The sequence below is a fragment of the Protopterus annectens genome, chromosome 3.part0 (assembly GCF_019279795.1).
Source record: "Protopterus annectens isolate FY-2018-M chromosome 3.part0, PAN1.0, whole genome shotgun sequence".
Lineage (NCBI taxonomy): Eukaryota > Metazoa > Chordata > Ceratodontiformes > Protopteridae > Protopterus > Protopterus annectens.
In genome coordinates this window covers 428,812,066-428,825,593 of record NC_056731.1, presented here as the reverse complement: position 1 = coordinate 428,825,593, position 13,528 = coordinate 428,812,066, and positions in this window count along the sequence as shown.

Sequence of the window (13,528 nt, the reverse complement as noted above, 5' to 3'; positions counted from 1 at the left end):
TTTCATTGGGAATGTTTTGGGAGAGATATGAGAGTATATTTTCCAGTAGTGGAATGTTGTCTCCTGGTGGAATATATATGGATACTACTGTGATGGTGGTTTAGTTGCTGAGCTTAAGGTTTGTTGCTAGTATTTCAGCAGGGGTAAAGGAAGGAATCTATTGTTTAAGATGGGATAGATTGAGGTTGTTTGAGTAAATTATGGCAACCCCACCACCTTTTTTTCTTTAAGTGATCTTGGCAAAGTATGTTGTATCCAGGATGGAGAATGTGTTTGTCTAGATTTTGGGGTTTAAGCCACATATAAGTTGTAGGGATAATGTCTGGGGTATGGAGAGATATCCTTGCATAGAATTGGCTTATTTTGTTTAGGATACTATGAGTATTGATAGAATAGAAAGACACTGGCTAATTTGGTATGGATGTATAAGCAAGGTTTAGGAGTGGTATTTTGAGGGGTGATGGAGTTAGTAGTGGGACCAGGATTTGGATGTATGTCACCTGCTAGGAGTAGAGTGCTTGGGAAGTAGTGAGGTTTTGATAGTCAGTAGTTATGAAGGTACTTTGTCTTATATTTAGATGTAAGTAGGTTAGAGGGAAGATGTTTTATTTTAGAGAGTGGCATGTTAATAAGAAGGATGGACAGAGAGATGTCTATTGGGTGTTGAGGGTTTGCAAAGATATTTAAGTGAGGGTACGTAGGGGAATTTTGGATAGGGGTTAAGAGTGTGTGAGGTGATGTGATAGTGGGTAGGAAGAGTAGAGAAGGTAGGAGTAGGATAGAGATTGTTGAGACTGTTATCATTTGGGAAGGGAGAGGGGCTGTATGGTAGAGTGAATGATTTTTAGATGAGTGTCAGGAGAGTTTGTAGAGTACTTAAGTAGGTTAAGAATAGCATGAGAGTGTTTTGTTTGGTACAGGAAGGGGAGAAGCTTAACTGTGGGAGGAAATTGTTGTTAGGTATAAAGGAAATGATATGGGGGTGGGTGGCAATGAGGGTGGTAGGAGAGCAAAGTGAGCCCAAGCTCATTGAGGGCGAACGGAGTGGGGCTACACCTGGTACAAAGGATAGTATGAAAAACTATCAGTCAGTACATGCCAGGTTTAGGGGAGACTACAGTGAAATGTAAAGTGTAATGAGCAGGCTAGACTCTAAAGGGAGACAGTCATTCATATTCTTTCTCTGTTGTTTTTACAAGGGGAGGTACTTCAGTTCACTGGGAATGAGATAATATTATAGTTATGCCAGGGGTTTTGATAGAAAAAATCACATAGTATAATTGGGAGTTGCATAGTAGTATAGTACTTTGTAGCATGTTAAATTATTTTCAGTGATTTACTAAGGAACATGGTATTAAGAGTCAGGGGTGGGAGGGGTAGGGGAAATGAACAGCCAAGGAAGTGGAGACTGGCCTGCAAGATAATGTGCTCACAACGGGTATAGTTTACTGATAATGTAATTTTATCTAGTAAGAATACAGGTAGCGTAGAAACATTAAATTTCCATAAAATAATTAATTATCAGCATACTTAGTTTCTGACTTTGGGGTTAGTTTAGGCTTTCACTTGATTGTTTGGGATGGTTCTTGGTTTGGTGCACTATCTCTGCACCGTTCACTGAGTTGACGGCTTATTGAAATGGTTGGGGAGATAGCTAAGAGGCAGAGAGGTAAAGACAAGACATAGAATTATTTAATAGGCTTACAGGAGTAAAATATCAGTCAGATAAACATTCTGTTATTAGATTTGAGCATTATACCCTAAAACACATGTAGAATGTTGATAATTCCATTAACTAGTTAAAGTAGTCAACAATTAGGATAGTCCCAACACTAAACACTAAACACAATAAATTGCAGCTCCAAAACTAAGTTCAGGAAATAGGTATGCATGTGGGACTAATGTTACCGAAAGAGCAACAGCAACTTTTAAATGCTAGAGTTAATACATTAGTCTAACACTCCTTTTCAGTATAGACACTTAACTGCAATGTAACAGACGCAGTCACAGTTAGAAATTGAGTACAACTTTGTTTCAATCAACCTACCCTTAAAAGCTTACAGTGTTACTGCCACAGTCCACTACTGTGATATTTTACAGTATCCTTGAAACACTTAATTACACAAAGCACCATAACCTCAATAAATTATCAGGACAAGACACAGCTTGAAGAAGATAAAGCAGGAACTCAATAACAGAGTGTCTATGTTTCAGACCATAAACTCCAGAAATATAGCCTATGTTCGTTACAGCTTAGTTATAATAACAAGCATATACTGCACAAGTAACAACCCAAGGAAATTTGATACAGATGTATAAATTAAGTATAAGATTACAGTAGCTGTTTTGTTTACCTGGTGAGCATGCTATCCACAGAACACGCACAGCTAGGGGAGTACGAGTAGGTACAGTGGATAATCAAAAATCAAAAATGGTGCCTTAGGCTAGTGGAAATTGATAAAACCTATTAATAAAAATGTTGGCCTTACCACGTGCAGATGACTCCACACTTGGTGGGGAGGATGGTCCTGGAAGAAATGAAGCAAGGTAAAGATGCAATCATCACAATTACAATAACACAAGGGGAGAGTAAATACACAATTTTTGCTTATATGTCCATTAATAATTTTAACTGAAACATGGCTGACAAGTCCACAAAAAGGCCATGTGTAATAAACAAAAATGTGTCATTATCTTAAGTAATGTATAGGTTCATCCAAAAAAACAAAAATTAAAAAAAAAAAAACATCTTGAAGTATTATTAAATTTTTTCTACATTTTATATACACCCTAATCTTATGACGTGACATATATAAGATTACCTGATAACTCCGCCTGGCACATACTTGTCCTCCCAGAAACACCAGCACCGACTTCAATCACATGTTGGTGTGCAGCTTCCACTGAGCCCTCTGGATCTCTGACAGTGGACAGGAACTCTACATTTGGTGTCATTGGTGGATCTGTAGCAGCCCCCCCCCATAGCCAGCTGTTTGCAGGCAACTGCAGCTGCTCTCCTCCAGGCTGATGAAATCATATCTGTGGCCTGATGATGCATCTTATCATAAGTCCTGGTGTGTCCCCAATATGGCATTCACATCACTGACTATCTGGTTGCAAATCTGCATTCTGTCAACCATATCCCCATATCCCCTCTTAAGCAGAAAGATGCCATAGCACCTGAATACCTGCACTATGATGTCATTTTCAGGATAATTTAAAAGGGGTTTACGTGCATTTGCATGCTTGGGTGCCATAATCCTATGTCACATAAAATTGAGAAGGCTACAACACATAAATATCCCATAATTAAATTATTGCTCATACACACATATATATTTTCAACATGAAGCAGTGAAGACATATATTTCACTTATAAAATGAAGCTTATGTGGTTGTACCATATCACTCTAACACTCAAACTAATACCTGGTCTAAACAAAGGAATGCCAATTTAGTAATGTATTGTTTACCATGGAAATAACAGGATGACTACACAATTTCAAGAACAAACCTCTTTAAACACACACAACTTTTGTTGTGGCAAAACACAAATGGTATTTGGCTCCTTCACCCCCGCCCCCGAAAAAAAAACAGGACAGGCAAAGAAAAGTTTCTACAAGCAAAATGCAACATTTTAAACAAAAAGTCCATGTTATATGATTGTTATTTAACTTTTACTGTGACCAGCACTCCCCTAGAGGTGTCTATGGGCCATCTTAGAAGCATAACACCCCTGTGTCATTGACATTATTGTAGGTTACATTTCCCTGAAATAACTTAAGCAAATTGTAAGATAACCCAGTTTTAACAATACCACTTGTGATGAAAGTTAATAGGCTGTCTGTCTGAGAATGTCTGCTCAAAATGCCTATGCCAACAGTGAACTACAAGAAGTGCATGCAGATAAAATTTCCATTTTCTAATGCATGTATATAAAAATATTCTTTGTAAAGTAATCTAGAATGTATTTGAAAAATACAATCATAACTTAGCAAGATCAGAAGCCTTTTCTGCAAATAAATCAAAAGGAATAGCAATCTTCTATGTTCTCCATATAAACATGTCTCCTCAATTTCAAGTTCCCTAGTTACATAGTTATCTTTTTATAGTGTACATTCAGGTCTCTGAGCATGGTAAAGATGCATATGAGGCATGAACTCATTAGAATTGCTGAATCCCAAACTTTTGACTTTGTGTAGCAGGTATAAACATAGGCCGGGATTCAGTAATCCTCCGAGCAAGACTAACCAAGTCTTACTCAGAGACTGCCGTTTAAGACTACAATGTCAGCACATCATGCATATACATGAGGGTGCTGACTCAACTGGAAGGCTTACACGTAACGTGTAAGACTGCAGGGGGTGTGTCGGACTGCCGAGCAGTCCAAATATCCATGCCCCTGCAACCATATAAAGTGAAAATGAGAAATACAATGAGCGAGTCCGCTGAAATGTACACATAGCAAACAGTAGACATCCCCACATACTAAACCCCTTTGTAAATGTAAAATGAAAACTAATTTTTTTTTAATAATTCCTGATATAGCTACCTGTATTTGCACGTGTTTGCGCGGGTGTGCCCATTGCTTAGCTGCAGTTAGCAATTTTGACATCGAAGAGCATAATAAGAAATGTTTATGCAAATTATGCCAAATAGCAATAGCGTAGTGGTAGAGCGTTCGCACAAAAAGGAGGCTTTCCTGGTTCTAGTCCCACCACTCCACTGTCTATTTTATGTTTTAAATTAGTATATAAAATAATTCCTGACATATATGAATGAAATTTTAGCAAAAAGCAATGAAATGGCCTGTGTATTAGTGAACAAAATGTATATATATAAATATAAGAAGGTGAGCAGCATTAAGGATATTGATGGTTTACTGTCAAAAGTGCGAATGGCACTACATCGACTGTCATATACTCGAACATGGAAGGTCATAATCGGTAATGTCGAAGACAAAATAATCAATCTAGGAATGGTTTTAACATGGGTCGAGGTAGGGGAGATGTTTGTAGTTCGGAATAATACTGAACACCTACCTCGACCCATGTTAAACCATTCCTAGATTGATTATTTTGTCTTCGACATTACCGATTATGACCTTCCATGTTCGAGTATATGACGGTCGACGTAGTGCCATTCGCAATTTTGATAGTAAACCGATATTGACATATAATTGCCCATAGCTAAGCAGCGTTTTAATTAGTGCAATATAATTGCCCATATCTAAGCAGCGTTTTACCTAGCACAATATAATTGCCCATATCTAAGCAGCATTTTACCTAGCACAATATTATTGCCCATAGCTAAGCAGCGTTTTACCTAGCACAATATTATTGCCCATAGCTAAGCAGCATTTTACCTAGCTCAATATAATTGCCCATAGCTAAGCAGCACTTTACCTAGCGCAATAGGTTTGCGTGGAGCTGCGCACCACGCTAACCAGTGCACCGTCGGGCAACGTGGAGCAACGTAGAGCAAAGTTTCCTAAACACAGCCACACCCCCTAGCCTGTCTGGACAGTAGTAAAATAAAAAGCAATGACAAGGTTCGAACCCAGGACAATGTGCACCATAATCAAAGTACTGAACCACTAAGCCATGACAGCTTAGCATAAACATGCACTGTTAACATACATATATTTATAAATGGAAGATTAACCATTGCTAAGCAGGTTTGCTGTTAGCCGAGAATTTTCAAAAATGGCCAATCACAAATAAGTGCGGGAAATGCGGCATATTTAAGCTCCATAGGCGGGAATACTCACCATAACTGATTGTAGCTCCCATCTGCAGTCAGAATGGCTGGTGCTGTAGAGGGTACTCACTTTCGAGCGCAACGCTGAGGCATCGAGGAGTCAAAATACATGGTTTGGCTCCTTGTCCACCATCATGAGTCAAGACTCCTGCAGGGCCAGTTCCAAGGGACAGAGTACAAAGCAGAGGCTTGGAACCGGTTAGCTCATGATATCACCAGTGCCACAGGCATCCCTCGGACTGGTGAGCAGGTCCGTCACCACCATGCAGACCTGAAGAGATGGAAGCAGGACCTACTGAACCAATGGATACAGGAGGCCCGTGACATGCAAGATGCCCCACTACTGAGTAGGTAGCCATGGAATGAAGTATGTAAGACATGCTAATTTAGTCTATATAATGGATAGGTATGTCTCAATATCCCTTCATTTACTTCACATCTGCAGGTGTCCGTGCTGCGAATCAGCAATCCTATGCAGATAGGCTGCTAAGACTGCGCCACCAGGCAGGTTAGTAATTATTCTGCATGCATTGTTATATAAAATAGGTGAGAGAGCCTGAAAAAAAGTGTTGTAGCCCAATAATAAAGCCATAAAATGCCCTGAATAATTTCTCTGCATGTACTGTTATATAAAATAAGTCAGAGAGCCAGAAAAAGAGTGTAGTAACCCATTAATAAAGGTAAAATAAGTCCGGAATGATATCTCTGCATGTACTGTTATATAAAATAAGTGAGCGAGCCTGAAAAAGAGTGTTGTAACCTATTAATAAAGGTATAATACGTCTTGAATAAGTCTTCCACATGCACTGTAATATCAAATAAATGAGAGAGCCTCTAGAAAAGTGTGTAATGTAATTAATAAAGGTATAATACTTGGAGTGTGTCCATGTCACTTATTTTGAAATGTTGTTGTACCCTTGCATTATATAAATAGTACTGTTGTATTAAGCGCTGTCAACCCACAGTTGGGCAATCCCATATAAAGTGGATGAAGGAAGTGCCAGTAGCTGTGAAGCATATATACAGTCCTCAACAGTTGGTTAACGGCTGGCATGCATAGGTAAATCTGGCACACGAGTAGCTTGTTAATGTGTTCCCCAGAAATGTGAGTGTGCTACATGAAATGTAGGGTTCTGTAGAAATATAACCAAAATTGTCACGTGAACACATCCAGATATGTAGATATATAAATATAAATAAAATATATAACTATGTAGCAGTAAAATCTGCATCTTGGACAGTTAGTATGTCAGATATAGGTCAGGTATATAATGAACTAGCCAAACCCATTACACAACCTAATGCACGTTGCCTAGTGAAATAATACATGTAGGGGATATACACCTGCAGTCAATAGGAATGTAGTGTAAACTATAAGCACTTATAAGATGTTAATGGAGGTATATTTTTACACCCTACTGTATGTGCATAAACAATGCAATTCCACACCTCAATGGGTATGTCTAATCTCAAAACATTTGTTGGGACATATGTCCTATTGTTCTATAAATATCTGCATTTACTTTGATGCATGTGCCCTGTTCAAACACCACAACCTTGGTGGCTTGTTGCCACCAATCATCCCTGCATGCTGTTGGAAAGTCCACTGTCGTTCAATATATGCATGTGTTATGCTTGCTGTTCAACTGTTGGAACCCTGGTGTGTTGGTTTAATGGGAATATTACTGCATGCTGTTACAACTAATTTGGAATGTTGTTGTCTATGTTGTAATTAAACACACCTAAACACAGAACGTATGGGAAGGCCAGACCCAGAGGACCCACCTGTCCCTCCTCAGCTGGCGATTGCACCTGGCACCAGCAAGTCCGGTGCCCAGCCCGGGCTCCCCTCCTCCATTGGTCCTGTGCCACCTTCGGATGGAAGCACTGCAGGGGATGGGGCTCATCCCCCCATGCAAGCATGGGCGGAGAAGGGCCACCTGTCACCCTCCGAAGGGTCCGGGCTGTGATGCATAGGGAGATCCAGCATTCATTTGCTGATCCCCTACGCCAGCTCAAGCTAAGAGTGGCATGACTCATGGGTGAGCCTGCCCCTCCTATGCAGCCCCCCAGCACAACCACCCTCTGGGCTGTGAAGGTGCAGTGGTGACTGCCCATGGGTTGGGATCTCAGTTCCACTGTTACCATCTGTGGGCTCATGGGCTTGCGATTTCCAAACATCCATCCCCGTCAATTGTATTCACCCACCACATGTGTCATATTCCACCCCTGTATGTGTCTTGTTTGTCTTGACTGTTTACCTCCCCAACCTACCTCCCCAAATATACCTACTTCCTCTACCTCACATTCCACTCTCACCTGAAAAAAAAAAAAAGGCCAATCTGTTCCCACAAAAACATTACGCCCCATACATAGCTGCCCATTTCACACACATGTCCGCTGGACATGTAAACTGATAATTATTATTGGAAGTACAACATACTTTGTTGTCCTCACCCCTCTCTCAGGGGTGGAAGGTTTCAAATTTCACTCCAAATTTCTAACATATGCACAGCTGTTGCTGGTAAAGAAATGGGCAGCTATGGACCTTTCCTACACCCGTCCTGCACATCCCAAGCTGGTTTCCCTACTGTCTTTCCCTCTTTGTGCCGCTTTTTTCACCACTTTCCAATCTCCTCATTTTCTTTTCTTTCAAAGAAATGAGCACGGGGGTTAGCGGGAGTAAGCACTTTTAAGCAGTAGTTAGCGGGTTTGCGTGAGTGTGCACATGTGTGCGCTTAGCTAAGTATTGCTAAGCTTTGCGCAAACCCACGCAAACCCACTTACAACTGCTTAAAAGTGCCTTAGTCACTCTGCATGGCAGGGCCCTTGTTCTGCTGAGCAGCAAAATAAAACACCTCAGTCAGTCTCGAACCCTGGACCTTGGGAACACTACACTGCGTGAAGTACCACTAAGCCACAGTAGACATACAACAAGTGGGTACTGTAATAAATATATCATGCATTACAATGAGTGAATGTAAAGGGAAAATAGGAATGCCATAACACAAATCTTGTTCTGTGGATCTTTACCAGCAGTTGTTGTGGAATTGCGTGACATGACTGCGAAAAGAGAACCAGCCATTCTAGCAGGAAATAAAGTTACAGTAGCACTTTACAAACCCCACACAGTATCAGAGCAGGATAAACACTGGCATATTTGAATAGAGCAGAGGCCATACTTCCCAACTGTGACTGCTTTTCAGGAATGTCCCTGATTCGTAAACAAATGTTAGCTGTGTCCCTCAGAATCCCTCTGAAAAGTACTGACGTTAGGCCGAAAAGTGGGGAATTACACTTAATGAATAATGTCAATAAGTAAGAGTACACACTGCATGCACATCAGAAAAGGTGTATTAATACATATGCTCTGATTCTCTCACAGTCTCAACTTAATGTCTGTAATATATTACAGGTGTACCTCACTTATATGTACCTTTCCCTGAGGCTGTTCAAATATATACCTGAGTGTATCAGAGGCCTGGCAGAGGCAGAAACACACAGGCATTTCAGCTTTTCTGCTGTTACACACTCTGCAAATAGCTTTGGAATGAGTCCCACAAGCATACCCTTATGTAGGAGTACAACACAGAAATATCAAAGGATGTAGCCATGTACTGGTAGCAACCAACTGTAACAATGCCATTGTTCCAGTGCAGAAAAGACCGGTGTGGTGCACAGACAAAGAATAATAGGCTAACCTCTGGCTACCACCTGGATATGTCCACAAGTGGGAGCTACGCATACAGACTACTTGCCTTGTTAGACTAACAGGTACACAGCAACCCTGTATGTTCAGCAAGATAAACATCACACAATAATATATAATGCTCTCTAGTAGCTTTTCCTGTGTGAGATAAAGCATACATTGTTTGTGTATACATTTCTCGAGGACTTTAGAGAGAGGGAAGATAATAGTGATAGGTCTGAAATTAGAGATTTCAGTGGAGTTGCCTCCTTTATGAATAGGAAGAGTGCAGAACTCTTTCCAAATAGATGGTACTTTGGACTCAGAGATGGAGTGATTTATAAGGATAGATACAGGCATAATGAGGGGATGTGCAGCAATCTGGAAAAATTATGAAGGAATATTGTCTGCAGATACAGAGCATGGTTTGAGTTTTGAGAGTAGAGTTTAAATAAAGTTTGTGGGAACAGGTTTGAGAGCGAAGGAGTTAACTGAGTTAGTGGTTAAGAAAGATACAAGAAGGTTAGAGGTGTTGTTTGAGGGATTGGGGTTAAAAAGTTTAGAAACCGACTCGATAAAGTAGGTGTTGAAGGAGTTGGCAGACTCATCAGGTGATTTGTCAGCACACGGATTTGGTGGAGTTGGGTTACCAGGATGTAATATCTGGTTTATAGCATTCCAGAATTTTTTAGGGTCAGATTTTATGGTTTTGGAGGGATTGTAGTAGAATTCTTTTTTGTCAATACTGATACTTTTTTTGTTTGATTTCTCGTTTTTTGTACATTTGCAAATCAGCTGGAAGTTTGGATTGTGCCCATATCTTCCAAGCTCTATCTCTGGTTTTCATAAGGGTACGGGTGGTTTTAGATAACCAGGGTGAGATGTTTGCTTTTATCCCAACTTTTCTGGGTGGAACTAGGGAGTTTAAAATATTAAGAAAAGTTGAGTTAAAGGCATTTACTGCATCATTTAATGGGAGCTGTTTCGGGAAATTCCAGTTTACTTTAGCGAAAAGGGTTGTAAATGTATCAGGGTTAAAGTTGGAGAGTTTGCAGCAGCTGATAAGCTGGTGTGGTTTAGAGAGATGGGTGGCATATTGGCGTACTTTTATAGGTGATTGATCACTCAGGGAGTCAGGTGCGTCTCCGGATTATGGTATTTATTAGGTTTAGCAACAAGTATCCAATCTATCAGGGAGCTACCAGAGTGAGGGTGCAACTTCTATAGCTACCACCCCTCCACTGCTTGGAACAAACTCCCACTTGAAATTAGGAACCTAACACTCCCCACACAATTCAAGTTAGCCATCAAAGACTAGTTTAAAAAACACTGGACCTGCCATTGTACATCCCCTTGATCACTACCTACCCACATAGTACTGTCAAGCTTATCCATGATAGCTAGCATTGCCTTCTATGTTACCTCCTAAGCTTATGCTATATGCTGCCTATTGAACCTTAAATTAGCAAACTTTCTAAGCTATAACATATTACTTACTATACTTTAATTGTTACTCTCCTTTGTTGATAGTATTGTATAATTAAACAACAACTGGATTAATTATTTGTAACTGCTTGAAAAATTCTATTGTTTTGTCATTGTTTTTGAACTTTTTGGAGCCTTTCTCCCCAGGCCTCTGCTGAAAAAGGGCTTGAGTTCAGTCAGACACACCCAGTCAACAAATGTAAAATAAATAAAATAAAAATAAATATTTGATTATTGATAAAAATTTGTCAGAGATATGCATTTATCTGCATGTGTGAGGTGGGTCTAATGAGTGTTGTATGTATTGCTCTACCATTTGTGATAGTGTGACTAGTGTTATTTTGCTATCATATAAATTGTTTTAAGTATTTAGTGCAGGTATTAATTTAGGGCGGCCACAGCGGTGCAGGGGTTAGCTTTGCCACCTCACAACAAGAGGTTGCCTGGTTCGATCCTTGGCTGGGGTGCCTTCTGTGCAGAGTCTGCATGTCCTCCCTGTGGTCACGTGGGTTTTCTCCAGGTGCTCTGGTTTCCTCCCACATCCAAAAGACATGCTGTAGGTGGATAGGACACTGCATGTATGTGCCTTCTGTGGAAGGTTGGGTGCTAGGCTGGCAACTCGACACTGTTAAACTCCACTGCCAATCATGAGCAGACAGGTGATCTGCTGTGGTGACCCCTAATTGGAAAGAAGAAGAAGTGCAGGTGTTTAATGTGTTTGTTGCTTATTATCTCAGGTGATCCTGACAGTGGAAGTGTAGGACTCTTGCCACCTGTTTAAAGAGTATCAGCAGACTCTGATGATGATGGTGGTCAAACACAAGCACAGTTGGGGGATGCAGAGGTTGAATCTGACACTGAGGTTGACATTCAGTCATCACCTGCATTTCCCACAGACACAATAATTAGGCCTACTCATACCTATTCCATTAAGCCTTCAGATATTAGACAGGTGCTGGGTCACACACTTGATCAGTATAATGCAGTTACTGCAGCTTCAGTGCCGGTTAACTCTGGCTGTAGCCAAAGTGTGGGTGATGTGTTATGCAGGGGGGGTTGTTAGGAGTGCTTGGAGGAGGCCTGCTGTCCACCCTCCACCTGAATCTGGTGTTTTTATGTACCAATTAACGTATGTTTAAGAGTCATTTTCATACATCTCATAGGTCCTTTATTACAAGAGGTTTAAGGTATCACAGATTGAAATCTCTAGCTTGGCTTTTCTTGTAGTTTTTACTAATTGGTTTGCCTGTGTGACTTTTTTTACTTTTTGGTTTAGTTGTTGGTTGGGATATTTTGCAGGCACCTTATTGGTTATGGACATCAGCTCGGTTTAAGGACCCTGTATTTCCACAGTATAGCCAAACAGGTCACTTATGCTATGCTGATGAGGTCATAAGAAGGACAAATTGTGCATGTCCACAGCTAATAGCATTTGCTTTTGTTGGCCTGAACCTGTTCATAAAGACTTAAAAATGAAAAAGGAAAATGTCATGGATGTTCAGAAGCCATACAGCTGAAACATTTGATGTCCTTAAGGGTTTATTTGCATATATCTCATGAGCCTCTATTACAGGAAGTTTAAGGTATGACACAGTGACAGCTTTAGCTTGGCTAGGTCTTTCCTTGTAGTGTTTACTAATTGGTTTGCCTGTGTAACCTTTTTACTTTTTGGTTTATGTCAAAGGCATGGGATTACTGGTGGTGTTATTCTGATATTGTCCATGACTGTGCATGCTTCTGTCTAATGCTGTCCATGAGCCTATTACCATGTGTCTCACTTGGTTGTGACATTGCATTCATATTCAGACAACTTATTTTGCATGGTTTCACAATATGCACCTAACCCCTATTGTATATAGCATCTCTGACATATATCCTATCCATTGTTCATGTCAGGATGCTTAAATCATAAAGAATCTTCTCCATTTATATGTCACGTCATGTGACAGTCACATAGTATACAATAACTATGTAGTCTGTACTGTATCTTGTCGATATGTGATTGGTGTTCATGCTACAACTATATTAATTGACATGTCCTCATCTTCAGTACATTACCATGTTTCACATGTCCTCTTCCTCTGTGTTCATCCCTACAATTCATCTGTGTGTCCCTTCTACCCCTGACTATTTATTTATTATGCAGTCTATTTACCCTTACAGATAATTTGCACAAAATTTTTATTCAATATGTCTGAATAAGGTCTTTACAATACTCTGCACTCTATATACTTTCATGCAATGTGTTTGGGACTATATATATATATATATATATATATATATATATATATATATATATATATATATATATATATCGCTGTATTAATAACCCTGGCAGTCAATGTGACTGTCGTGCAATCCCACAGACCAAGTTTACCTGTAGGTAAACAGGTGCACATGTGTGCAGGTGTTTGTGTTGCTTTACATGGCTGGCAACACTGTTGCTGGCCATGAAACCACACAGGCCGGATTCACGATGGCTTGCACGGAGTCTAAGAGTAGTGTAAGACTCCATGCAGGCATCATGTCCGACGAGCGATCCACGAACAGCCTGCAGGGGCATGTAAGAGAGCTCCTAAAATGACTCTTACACGG